The sequence below is a fragment of the Nesoenas mayeri genome (genome assembly GCF_963082525.1).
Source record: "Nesoenas mayeri genome assembly, chromosome: 14".
Taxonomy (NCBI): Eukaryota; Metazoa; Chordata; class Aves; order Columbiformes; family Columbidae; genus Nesoenas; species Nesoenas mayeri.
In genome coordinates this window covers 18788290-18802122 of record NC_137556.1, presented here as the reverse complement: position 1 = coordinate 18802122, position 13833 = coordinate 18788290, and the positions used below count along the sequence as shown (strand labels likewise).

The 13833-nt window shown below is 51.0% G+C and overlaps 1 long non-coding RNA gene across 1 annotated transcript; it reads left to right on the top strand.

The window, feature by feature from the left end:
• Positions 1 to 9235: 9235 nt before the first annotated feature.
• On the top strand, positions 9236 to 11696 carry LOC308046009. The gene is made up of 3 exons (XR_013922844.1): positions 9236 to 9285; positions 10038 to 10324; positions 11472 to 11696. It is a non-coding gene; the product is annotated as an uncharacterized lncRNA (long non-coding RNA).
• The last annotated feature ends 2137 nt before the right edge of the window (positions 11697 to 13833 follow it).

Genomic DNA, 13833 nt, shown 5'->3' with positions numbered 1-13833 from the left:
GTTCAAGAACTGACAAATGCCACCATTATTAAATTTATGGGATTCCCATTAGGTGGCATCAGGGCAGTTATGAGTTGCTAAATGAACTGGGACTCTCCAGTTCCCAACAGGAAGAAGTTGCTCACCGGCTATCGAATCAGGCATTATTTACTTCGGTCGATATTGTACCTATATTTGCTAGTCAAGCATGGACTATTTGAGGACCTTAAGGAATAATGAATTGTAATTGTGTGACTAATGAATTGCAAATAAATTGATTCTTTCTATCTATCTGACCCTCCTCCCACGCCGGGTGCTCCATGATCCTGCGGTATCGATAGCAAACAGAGACAACAAGGGACTCGGAGTCAGGATGCGTTGTTTTACCAGCTAAAATACAATAATTACCAGCCTTTACCTGGGAGGATGGGCTGCATTTACTTCACCTGGAAAAGGAATACATATAATTCAATTAACAGCCAAACACCTCGTCACCTAATTAGTGATGTGCAAGAACGATGAACGAGATTCCCACTGTCGCTACAGGCTCAGTGGGATCCGTGCAGAAAGACTCTGTTGAGCTTGACTTAGTCCAGTGCTGTGAAGACACTAAAGCAGTGTAGAATAATATCTATTCTATAACATCTACAAGCCCAGCCGCCTTCCTGAAGTTCTTACCTGCTTTTCTCACGGGAGGAAAAGAGGAGAAATTAGTATGCGGCTTCTTCGTTGAGAAATCGATGTGATCTCAACTCACTGTGAAGTTCCCTGACTGTTAGAGATGCTGCACTGGTAAAACCTAATCCTCAGAGGGGAACAAAGCAAGCAAAATAAATTCCAGCGACTAGGCAAGGCTAAAATGTTGCAGAGGGCTAAACTGCGGGTGCTGGAGCTGGGCTGGGAGCCCCAGAGCAGAGGGAGCTGCGGGGGGAATCAGTCCAGCTGTTCACCACCCTGCTAAGAATCAGCTGTCATTGTTCATTCCAATTAAAGCTGTGGGGAAAAAAAAAAACCTAATCAAGAGTTTCAATTAAAAAAAATAAAAAGAGAGATTTCAGCTAAATTTGGGATTTTACAAAAGGGGGTAAATGTTGAAAATTTTGAAACTGCCCATTTCAGCATTTTCAGGATGGGAAGGGATATATTTTTGTTGTGTTTTATCTTACAGTCTGAAGAGCAAAAATAGTTTTCAAATCAAAGCAAAAAATGATATTTTTAGGCTTTCTCTTTAAAAAACCCTATCTGGGGGTTTCTGTCCTAATTAAAAATGACTTTTTAAAATGGAATTGGCTGTTTCTAGCCAGCCGTGCTCTACACTGCTGGGCTGGTGCTTTCCTCGGTGTGTCCACCCCCCTGCAGCCACCGACCGAGCCCAGGACACGGGGGCTGTGCTCACACCACCCGCTAAAGCCCCCAGGGGCTCCGGTCCAGCTTTACAAGACCTCACACAGTTATTATGTTAATTAGCGAAGTATGACTGAGAGTAACCAGAGACCCTGAACAGCCCACTCGTGTGCTCAAGTCAGTGCCGCACAAGCCACCTCTGCGTTGTGACCCCTGGTCACTCGTCCCACTGCTTCCCCGCTGAAAAGGGACCTGGTGGAGCACCGAAAGGACCACGATCTGCTTTGGTTTGTCTCCCTGAGTATGTAAATTCCTAAAATAAGGGTCTGGGAGAGAGGAGCAAGGTGCGATGCCCATGCTTGGGGTTAAGGTGGCTACTTTGCTACTTGTAAAAGGAGGCTGAGGGGAGAACTTAGTGCTGTCTACAACTACCTGAAAGGAGGTTGGAGCACAGAGGGGGTTGATCTCTTCTCCCAAGGAACAAGCAGAAATGGCCTCAAGTTGTGCCAGGGGAGGCTGAGGTTGGATCTGGGAACAATTTCTCCCCAAAGGGCTGTGGGGCATTGGAACAGGCTGCCCAGGGCAGTGCTGGAGTCACCATCCCTGGAGGGTTGGACAGACGGACATGAGGTTCTCAGGACATGGGGCAGTGCCAGGGGTGGGTTATGGCTGGACTCCATGATCCTGAAGGTCTCTTCCAACTGAAATGATTCTGTGACCCTACAGCTCAACACTGCAGATCGCAGGGGTGGCCGGTGTCCCGGAGGATCCCCCACCACAGGATTAGTAGATCCCAATTATCAGGCTGAGGACGTGGCTCAGGATCTGTGTGGTGAAAGGCGCTGAGTAACAGAGATTGCAGTTTGCCATGTCTCCTGGGTGGGAGAGAAAAACGGGGGTTGAATAGGAGCTGGAAGGGGCCACCAGGGAAGGGCCGTGGCCAGGAGCTGGGCGGGATGGGAGGGAAGGGAGCGGAGCTCCAGGGCTCGGCCAGGCACCAAAGGGAAAAGATATCCCTCTGCAGCACTTTCAGGGGAAAACACAGGGAACCACACAGGCTCCTTGGGCTGCCCAAGGACATTTTAAACGGCAAAAGGCAGGGAGATGAAACCCAGGCAGGCCTGGAAGAAAAGCCTGATTTGGTGTCTATATTTTTTGATTGCTCTTTGCTCTGGGCCAAGGGAGAACACTCTGCAGTGAACAGCCAGACCAGCATTTCATAACACTGCTTGAGGGGACACATCCAGCCCCTGGGACAGCTCAGCAGCACATCTTGTCCCAGCACCAGGCAGAGCTGTCACCCCAGGGGACAGCAGAGCCACCCATGGATCAGGACAGACAAGCAGGAAGCCCTGGTGGGACGCTGCAGGGCCCTGCCAGGGAAGGAGCTGCAGTCAGGTCTCACAGTATTATTGGAATGTGAGGGGTTGGAAGGGCCCTGGAAAGCTCACCCAGTGCAATCCCCCCATGGAGCAGGAACACCCAGATGAGGTTACACAGGAAGGTGTCCAGGCGGGTTGGAATGTCTGCACAGAAGGAGACTCCACAACCCCCTGGGCAGCCTGGGCCAGGCTCTGACACCCTCACCCCCAACAAGTTTCTTCTCCTCTTTCAGTGGAATCTCCTGTGTTCCAGTTTGCCCCCATTGCCCCTTGTCCTGTCCCTGGTTGTCACCAGAAGAGCCTGGCTCCATCCTCCTGACACTGCCCCTTTCCATATTGATCCCCAGGAATGAGTCCCCCCTCAGTGTCCTCTTGTCCAGCTCCAGAGCCCCAGCTCCCTCAGCCTTTCCTCACACGGGAGATGCTCCACTCCCTGCAGCATCTTGGTGGCTGCGCTGGACTCTCTGCAGCAGTTCCCTGTCCTGCTGGAACTGAGGGGCCACAGCTGGACACAAGATTCCAGGTGTGGTCTCCCCAGGGCAGAGCAGAGGGACAGGAGAACCTCTCTTGTTTCAGATGCTTCTTGCAGGAAGGGACTGGTGGGTGAAGCCTGGAGCAACCAGCAGCAACCCCACGTGAAGCCAGCCATACGTCTTCTCCTCCTGACACAGCCACTGAGCACCACGGCAAAACCACCTCCTCCCTCCAGCCCCCCAGCAGCTCCATGGGGAGGAGGCTCAGCCTAAAGACTAACAGGTTTTGTACTTTCTTGCAAGAAGGTGATGGGCCCAGCAAGGACCATGAAGGGTCTGCTGCTCCCCAGGGGAAGCCACAATGACCCCAGCAGAGCTGTCATCCTCACCAGCAAGCACAGTCCCACCAGCTCTGGGCACAACTAGGGGCTGTTTACCAGGTCCACCAGCAGCTCCAGGTCCAGAGCCCACCCAGGAGCAAGAGGAGATGAGCCAAGGACAGGGCTGGAGGCACAGCTACAACATGGATCCAAAGCCCATCTAGAAAAGAGAGACAGCGACACAGCTACAACATAAAATCATATAATCATTTTGGTTGGAAAAGACATTCAAGGCCATTGATTCCAATCATTAACTCTGCCAAGGCAACATCTAAACTGTGTCCCAAGAACCTCATGTCCGTCTGTCCAACCCTCCAGGGATGGTGACTCCAGCACTGCCCTGGGCAGCCTGTTCCAATGCCCCACAGCCCTTTGGGGAAGAAATTGTTCCCACATCCAACCTCAACCTCCCCTGGCGCAACCTGAGGCCGTTTCCTCTGCTCCTGGCGCTTGTTCCTGGGGAGCAGAGCCCGACCCCCCTGGCTCCAAGCTCCTTTCAGGCAGTTCAGAGATCAGAAGGTCTCCCCTCAGCTCCTGTTCTCAGCTGAACCCCCAGGTCCCTCAGCCGCTCCATCACACTTGTGCTCCAGCCCCTCACCAGCTCCGTTCCCTTCTCTCAACTTGCTCCAGCACCTCAAGGCCTTTCTTGGTGTGAGGGGCCCAAAACTGACCCCAGGATTTGAGATTGGGCCTCCCCAGCACATGGGGATGATCACTTGTCTGTATGTCCAAGAGTCCAGTCAGGAGCTGGGCACTCCTGCAGTATTGTTTATAGAGGACACAAAGCTTCAGGTCTGAGCTTAAATGGGGCTCCTGACCTATGGCTGTGGGGCTGTCAGGTGAGGCTGGTCAGGGCCATTAAGGGCTGTTGGTCCCCTGGGGCTGATCTGAGCTCTATATAACCTCAGCAAGCAGGGCTACCCACCAGTGGTGGTGGTCTGGGCAGAGCAGTTGCTCTGGGGGTGGCAAGGAGGGCTGGAGGAAAAGAGAACAGTCCTATCCAGGTCAAGGCTGGTGTCCTCTCTTGAGGTGATGGGGCAGCATGTGGGGCTGGAGTTTCCTCACCAGAGGGGCCGAGTGGAGCTGTGACTATGGGGGGCACAGAGGAGATAACGCACCCCACTGGGGCTTTATGCACCTAACTCAAAATAAACTTCATTTTTTTTTTTTTAACCATAGTGAAGGAGAGTGACTTTTCTCTTCTTGATATTATTTTATAGCTGTGATTTGTTGAAAGACTCATCACTCTCCCATATCACTCTCGGGCAAACAAAAGACAGTTCTACATTTGACAGCACTTTGCTACAAAACGAGCCGGGTGTGTTTCAGCCCTGCTTTGCCCTTAGCTCCCTTTAGCCACATCTTAAACCACTTCAGCGCTCGCTCTGATTAGCAGTGGCTCCCCGGGCGCAGAGGAGGCCCTGGAAGAGCCGGAGGTGCTGCAGGTCAAGATTAAAGCGCCCTGCGTGCCATTAACTGTCAAAACTGCAAGGGGCTTGAATCAGCGCAGTGAGGCGGCTCGGGGGCCGCAGCGGTGACGGCCGCGGCGCTTCATTCCGCGTGCTCAAACAGCCCCGGCGTTCGGGGGACGTGATCGAAAGCGAGTGTTGGGGCTGAGAGCTGGCGGAGCTCGGCACACAGCTGAGTCCACCGCGTCTGTGGGGTCGGATGCCCCAGCTCCGGGAGAGGTGCCAGGCAGCAGCGGAGCTGGCTCAGCTTCTAAGTCTGTAATGCCATCTTGTGATGGCAGCTGGGACGCGGGCGTTGCAGGGTCCCCTCTGGTGTCACACGGAACGTGTGGCTCTGGTTCAGGTGGGCAGAAAGCCCAGAAGCACCCCAGTTTAGCAAGTCGGGGGCTAAGAGAAAATGTGCCTCTAATAGTAAAATCCCTATTCTTGCTTTGAGAGAGTGAAAATGGTCCATTCTAATAACATTTTTCTCTCCAGTTCAATTATCTGGCTACAAAAGCAATTTCTTCCGCACCGAAGAACCCGACTTGTGTCCCTCCTTGGGTGCTGAGGGCTAATTTTGCTTCTCAGCATGGAAGGACATCTGGTTCTAAGCGCCACATCCAAGCAGTGTAGGTACTTTTCTTCCTGAATTGAAGCTGGAAAGCTCAGCAAGATCGACAAGCATCCACACCAACCTCGGTGCTGAGATGCACACATGGAGAACCAGTGGAGAAACCCAATCTGTCGCTGGGAGATGCAGCTACACCTTCCCCAGCCTCCAGCAGATGTCTTGACATCCAGGAGAAGACCCCTACTCACTGAGCACATGTAGAAGAATTTATGTTTGCTGTACCTTTTAAATCAAGGCGACAAAGGTTTGGAGCAATAGGCTTTGGGTAGGCATAAATATGTACACGATGTTACGAGTGGTTAAAAGTTGAAATGTATAAATACGTAACCCAGCCCTTCTGGTGTGCCAGCTTTGAGAAAAACCACCCAGCACCCTTTTCTGTGCAGAACTGTAAATAAAGCAAATCCTTGACCCTATGTGTGAATTGGTGTCTGCAGGGTAACGATCCCACCTTTGGGACAACAGCAGCTGATGTCAGAAAACATCACGTTGTTCTTTGATACCGAGATCTCTGCTTGGCCTGTTGTTCATAGAATTCCAGGATCATTCTGCTTGGATCCTCAGGATCATCGAGTCCAACCATAACCCACCCCTGGCACTGTCCCATGTCCTGAGAACCTCATGTCCGTCTGTCCAGCCCTCCAGGGATGGTGACTCCAGCACTGTCCTGGGCAGCCTGTTCCAATGCCCCACAGCCCTTTGGGCAAGAAATTGTTCCCAGGTCCAACCTCAACCTCCCCTGGTGCAACTTGAGGCCGTTTCCTCTGCTCCTGGCGCTTGTTCCTGGGGAGCAGAGCCCGACCCCCCTGACTCCAAGCTCCTTTCAGGCAGTTCAGAGATCAGAAGGTCTCCCCTCAGCTCCTGTTCTCCAGCTGAACCCCCCAGCTCCCTCAGCTGCCTCCATCACCCCCTTTATTAAACTTGCATCTTTGATCTGGTTTCTTATAGCAGAAAAAAAACTAAGAGAATTAGCAGCATGAGGAAGGCAAGCAAGAGCAAACTTCTAACCAGCTTAAAAATTTAGTATTGCAAGAAAGACTCAGTAAACATAGTAATAAGCATCACTATTGCAACTTCAAAAAGTATTACACTAATACAGAAATGGGATTTTAAAAAGGTTATACAGGAAGTTCATCTTAGCTTGGTGGAAGTCAAACACATCCTCCTTTCCTCCTGCAAGTGCAGTGCTGGGGACCGGAGGGACTGAGGGACTTTGTTTCATGCCAGATTAGAGACGTAAATTCGCACAAAGCGAAAGGCCAGCCAGCGTCAGACGAGCTCCTCTGGTCTAGACACAGCCTGGCTTGAACTCCCCGCATCCCGCACAGCCCCGTGGTTTGTGCTCAAAGGAACTCGACAAGCTCCAAGTTTAACCCCTGTCGAGTAAATGCTCAGTTACAGAATAAAGGAGGGATCACAGGCGAGAGATTTTGCTCCCATAAATTAGCAGGATTAATCAGGACGTGAACTGCTCTCTGCTGGCACAGCTCATCCGCTCCAGGGACCTGCAGCAGCACAGAGCTGTAATGCTGCAAAAACAAGTGTGATACACGGCTGGGATGGGACAGACCGACGGCTGGAGCTCCTGCCACAGCCAGAGCGATGCGTTAGTGTCACACTCAGCTCCCGAACCGCCCGGGGGTGGGTCCCTGCCCCAGTCACCTGCTCTTCTGCAGCCTCGGCGCATCCTCCTGTACCCACCGACCACGGCTCAGCAGCACCTGGGCATCAGGGATGCTGTCCTTTCCACTGAAAAGAATGAATCCTGTCTGCAGTTGCTGACCTAAAGATATGTAAATCCTTCCAGTTTTAGGTCAGCCTGGGAAAGGTAAGTGCGACTTGCAAAACACCTAATCATGAACTACAGACACTACTGCCCTTGCAGCTTTAGACATTTTGAAGCCCGCACAATTAGGTGAGTCTGGCTTTAAAACGTAAGACTGGTGGGTGAAATGTTCTTTAGCTGAATGTTGCTCATCATACACTGAAAGGATTATGTAATGCAATATGCAAATGTGTAACCGATCGGCTCTTTAGGATTGCCCTTAGTGATAAGATTTTGTCTATAATGGCTGCTACTTTTCTTGCTGGTACGCTGGCTTTATTCCAGCATCCAGGCTGGCACAACTCTGTAATAAACAATATCTGCTCTCTGAGTGCTACAATTTGGCTCTTTTTTTGCACACTGGGTAACAGAACCCTGGTTTTGGGACAACAGCGACAGTCCCCGGAGCAAAAGCAAGAGCTGTGCTGTGGGGAGGGGAGGGAAATTCAGTAAATAACTGCAAGAAAATATCTACAAATGTGCTGTGTGAGCCAGTCGCGTCCCCCTCAGCCGTTACTGCCGCCGGTACCAGGGCTGTAACCTCCACCCCAACAGCAAAGCAGCTTCGGGGCATTAGCTGGGCACTTTCATAACCCAAATTGTCTGCCACAGCCAGGCACTGGCTACGGCAACACACTGTGTTTGTCTCTACAAGCACTGCACAATGAGACCGATACCGAAAAGTCGGCAAAAAGACTCCTTAATGCTGTTTTGAAAGTGTTAAAAGCAGCTCTTTTATTACAGCACACTGGACACTCGGAGGATTGCTCCTCTGACCAAGTGTGTGTGTGATTTGTGCTTCTTGATGTTTATTACATATACCTACTGCATATTCATTTGTTTCTACCTCTTAGTTAATGCATTAAACATAAATTATTTCCATAATGCCGCCCTTTGCCAGCAGTATTGGTATTCCAGAGTCTTCATTGGGGTCTCTGGTGTCTTCACAGACCGGTGCCCCCCGTGTCAGCTTCTTGACCTAATTTCCTGAGTATGCACATTGTCATTTTGCACTGTTACTCAGCAAAAGTCACGTAGCTCTTTCTTCATTTAGCAGAACATTCTGCTTTCCCAGCTTGCAAACCAAGGACATCCCGCTTCGCCTCACGTCCCGTCTCTACAGAGCTGTTGTTTCTCTGTTAGGTTTCTGTTAGGTTATACCCAAACTTGCTACATTATGCCGAGAGGGTTCACTTTTATAACCTAAATTGTCTGTCGGAGCTGGGGACTGGCGATGCCAACACGCTGTTTGTCCCTACGAGCACCACACAATGAGACACAAGCTCATATTGCACAGAATGACAGAATGTGAGGGGTTGAAGGGCCCTGGAAAGCTCACCCAGTGCAATCCCCCCATGGAGCAGGAACACCCAGATGAGGTTACACAGGAAGGTGTCCAGGCGGGTTGGAATGTCTGCACAGAAGGAGACTCCACAGCCCCCTGGGCAGCCTGGGCCAGGCTCTGCCACCCTCACCCCAACAAGTTTCTTCTCATGTTTAAGTGGAACCTCCTGTGTTCCAGTTTGTACCATTGCCCCTTGTCCTGTCCCTGGTTGTCAATGTCCATCAGCACTTTTTCGGCTCCCGAACACAGGGAGGAGCAGCCGCGCCGCTGTCGCTGACTTTCCCCCATTGACTGGGTTTACTTTTACCCAGCCTGCCCGGGAAAGGCCGTCCCGGGACCCGGCCCGCCCCGCGGGGAGCGGCCGAGGCGGCGCCTGCGGAATCACCTCAGCGGGGCGGCGGGACCGCGCTCTCTGTGCGCCGGCTGCCGGGGGGAGCGGGGCAGGTGCTGGGACCTCCGCTCCGGCCGCCATGAGGTGAGCGGGAGGCGCCGGGAATGTCCCGGGTTCGGCTGCCATGGGGTGAGGAGGAGACGCTGGGATCTACCAGCCCGGCCGCCATGGGGTGAGCGGGAAGCACCGGGACCGCCAGCCCGGCCGCCATGGGGTGAGCGGGAAGCACCGGGACCGCCAGCCCGGCCGCCATGGGGTGAGCGGGAGGCACCGGGACCGCCAGCCCGGCCGCCATGGGGTGAGCGGGAGGCACCGGGACCCCCGGCCCGGCCGCCATGGGGTGAGCGGGAGGCACCGGGACCGCCAGCCCGGCCGCCATGGGGTGAGCGGGAGGCACCGGGACCGCCTGCCCGGCCGCCATGGGGTGAGCGGGAGGCACCGGGACCGCCTGCCCGGCCGCCATGGGGTGAGCGGGAGGCACCGGGACCGCCTGCCCGGCCGCCATGGGGTGAGCGAACACCGGGGTGGCGGCCCGGGCTGCCTCACCCCTCCGCGGGGCTCCGGAAATGGAAAGCGCCATGTGCAATAGCCCCCCCTCGCCTTTTTAATTGCTATTAATTGCCGGAATGCAATTCGGCCACGCTGGCTGATAACCTGTGAGGCCTTGGGACCGCAGAGTAATTTGTTCAGGCTCTGCCGTTTAGAAGTAATTTCTCAGCCTGTTATTCAGTTTGATTTTTTCTTTTCCCTTCTGCAAGGCTGATCCCAGCCGTTTAGCTTTATTAATACAGATTTAATTAACGGAATATGCGATGTTTCTGTCGTGCTCTCTGTAGGGTTTCCAGCTGGCGGAGGCTGCGGTGTGTGACCCGGCTCTGGGTGCCAGGGGCTCTCTGGGCGATGCACCCGCAGGTTCGGCTCCTCACCAGCGTTCCTCATCAATGAACATTCCTCATCAATGAACGTTCCTCATCAATGAACGTTCCTCATCGATGAACGCTCCTCATCGTGTGGCAGCAGTGCGGCCCGTGCCCGCGGCGCTGTGAGCCCGCACCCGCACCCGAGGCGCAGGGACAGCTCGAGCGGCGTGGCTGAGGACTCAGCACACACCAGCGCAAAACCGGTTTGTTCTGCCGTTGTGTGTAACCCAGGGGTGTCAGGCTCATCACTGGGGGCCACATCAGCCTCGCGGTTGCCTTCAAAGAGCCAAAGGGAATTTTAGGACTATTTATACAGCCCTGTTTTAAAATTACATTTATACAGCCCTGTTTTAAAAGGTCTATATAAACTAAGTCAAATAGATTTAAATCTTGCATTTTTAAATGCCAGATATGGTTTTAATTAACAAAAGCAAATGTTTGTAATAATCTACCAAATGTGAAACTGGTTTTGAGAGCAGCAGGGAAGTAAAAGGCTTTCAGAAATGGCACGTGGCTTCTTTCCACTCTATGGCAACTCAATAGTTTCACCAGGTACAGTAACACTAGTGGAAACTCAATAGTTTTCACTCAATAACTGCAATTACATATTAACTAAAAAGGGATAAAACCTTCAGGTACTCTAATGCAGGCTCCAGCTTTTTTGATGCTTCTCTCTGACCCTCCTCATGCTCCAAACAGTTACACATGAACACATTTAATAATCAGAAATAACCATAGAAATTACAGCACACCACACATTGCTTGAGCAACTTGAAATCTCCCTGTTGGCCCAAGCAGAAGAGGGGAACGCTGCTGTTGCGTAATAATGCAACATACAGCTGGTAAAATTATAATTACCTGAGAGAAAAACAAACAGAAGAAAATAATTTTAAAAACTGCTGTGCTCTCTTCTAAGCCCCGCATCGCCAGGGGGACGTGCTTTTGGGTCTCTGCTTCCTCCTGTCCTTTAAAAACACAGGTTTGAGTGGTGTTTGGCCCAGCGGTAGTCAGCTGCCCGTTGCTGCTCAGTGCTGGGGTCGGTGTTATGCCGCTGGGAGAGAAACGCGCTGCCGAGTCGCTCCTGGCGCCGCCGGGGCTGTTCTAGTGCCGGCCGGGCCGGGTTTCGGCAGCGCTCTGCATGCTGGAGAGTGGAGCGACTCCTGCGTGGAGTCAGTCCTGGATTGGATGCAGACAGCGCACAGTCTAAATACATAAATAAATCTGTTGCAGATATTTTGCTTAATATCGAGTTATATAAAAACGAAGGTCATGTAATTTAGCTGGTCAGCATTAACGGTTGAATTTGGGGTCTTTAGAGATGCTCCTGCTAACTGTGTTTTTTAATTACAGGCAGTGGTTTGGACGTTTTGCCGCAGGTGGGGGCTCGCTGGGGCAGTAGTTGCCAGAAGAAAAGGAATCAGCTGTTGGTGCCCATTTGAAAGAAATTGAGAAGATGGGAACTTCCACAGTATAAATGGCAATACTTGTCAGGATCTGGATGTGGCAGCTTGAAACATCAAAGGTGGTTGGGGGCAAGGTTTAACAGCAATTACACACATAATTTGTTAATTGGTAATCCCCTCTCACTGCTTAAAATATTTTTCTTCTGTGACCTCTATTTATTAAACTTATTTTTATTTAAACATGGTCTTTTTGGGTTTTATCTCCTAAGGTTGTGGCGTACAGCAGGATTGGAAAGTCACAGTGAATTCCTGTCTGTGGGACACTAAAGAGACAGGAATGCAGCACAGGGCAGCCTCCTGCTACTCACACACACTCCACTGTACCCTCTGCTGCGAGGACAGATTCTTAACAAGGCTTCCTTCCCTCCAACACTTTTTTTAGGCTAAAACTTCCATTTTCAGTTTAAAAAATAAAATAGTTCAATGGCCTTCAGTGACGTTACATTACAGTTACCCTGTTGTAGATGCTGCAGTGCCATCTACTTAGAAATTAAACAAACATGTGGCTTTTGGTAAAACACTGGCACATCCCAGGTTAGTTACTGATGGTTTATGTCAAATAGGTGCTCCAGTTGGTATAAATGAATTACAGCGCTCAGGGTTTTCATGGCTTTCCTAATTTTTAAGTGCCCCTGACCCCGCTCGCTTCCCTGTGAGCCCTTCTGCCATTTGTCACTCATCTCTGAATATGCATTTCTTACATGCTATATAGAAATACTTCTCAGAGTATTCAACATATTGACTGGTTCTATATGAATAAGTTTTACCTGAACAACGGATGACCAGGATTTGTGTTGTACCCAGTGATCTTCCCTGGTGTTTGTGTGGGAGCGAGCGATGGGTCCCCATGTCTGGCTGCCCTTAGGGGGCTATAGGCTCCAGTTCTCACTGCAAGAGCTCTCTACTAAAAAACATGTTTGCTGTCTCTGCTTCTGTACCAGGTATTTCTGAAATCAGCAAAAAATTAGGAATACATGCCCTACTGTCAGCCACATAAAGCATGTGCTATATAGACAATAAATACACGCTGACTGGCTTATGAAAAACTGTGTCTGCAGTAAACCTCTACTACATTTGTCTTGGCGCTGAACCCAAGACTTGCAGGCCTGGTTGTGCTATAATAAAAAATGCAGCAGAAAAGGATGGAAAACTGTTGGCAGCAATTCTGAGGCCCCACAACCCTGGAGACAGCTGGAGGGGTGGCACTTTTCCCCAGATCCACCGGGCTTCGTGCACATACTGGAAAAGAAAACCAACCTAGGGGTGTTGTGAACGTGCACAGGCGCTGGAGCGCAGCGTCTCAGCGCAGCAGCCGCGTTAGCAGGGCCGCGATGGTCAGCGCCGCGCGGCTCCTGCAGCCAAAGGCAATCAATGAAGGTCAAAACGATTCACCTCGCCGCCAGTTCAGCGCCTTGACCGAGGGACAACAAAGGAAATTGAGAGAAAACCCATGTGGTCTCAGAAGCACAAAATCCCGGTGTTGAAATAAAGCCGGGGAAATGGAGCAAGGCTCGCTCTCGTACTCAGCAACCGCTAGCGTGATTTATGATTCTATTTATCAGCACCGTACGTTTTGCAATCTATATATGACTTTTACTGGGCAAAAGTGGCTGGATCGCTTTACATTTCATCAAGGCGCTTTGCTTTTACTGCTCTGCAGTGCTGGAGCACAGAAGCATTGTTAACTTAGATTTATGTGTTTGGTTTTGAGCACTTAATTGTTTTCTTATCCCGAGCTTGTTAAGAGAGCTGCGTTTCTCGCGATTGTTCTTAGAGCACTTTCATATTATTTCAACATGTATTTTGTACCAACCCCCTGATTTTTTCCAGCGCCTCCTGTGTGACTGTTTCACTGTGCTCTCCAGCCACACACAGAGAGGAACAATCAGTCTGTGATGAACTTAAAGGGCGGATTTTTCTCTTCTGGAGACCAAATTCAGCCACAATCCCTCACCTTTGTAAAGCTGCCCAAACACAGCGGCTTCCAAGATGATGGGGAGACCGAGCCTTTTGCCACAAATCTAATTGGAAAGAGGATATCAAATACGGAGGAATTTTAAACGAGAAATATTACTTGCCCGAGTGCTATTTTGGTCACAAAAATCAACAAATTTAAGCAAAGCGCAGGAAAAGTGAACTTTCCTCATACCGACACAAGGTGGCAATATCGGCTTAGATAAAAAGGAAAGCCTTGCACATAATGTGTGCGGCCTTCTTTTGCCAGAATCTTCTGATGAACCTAACAGGCA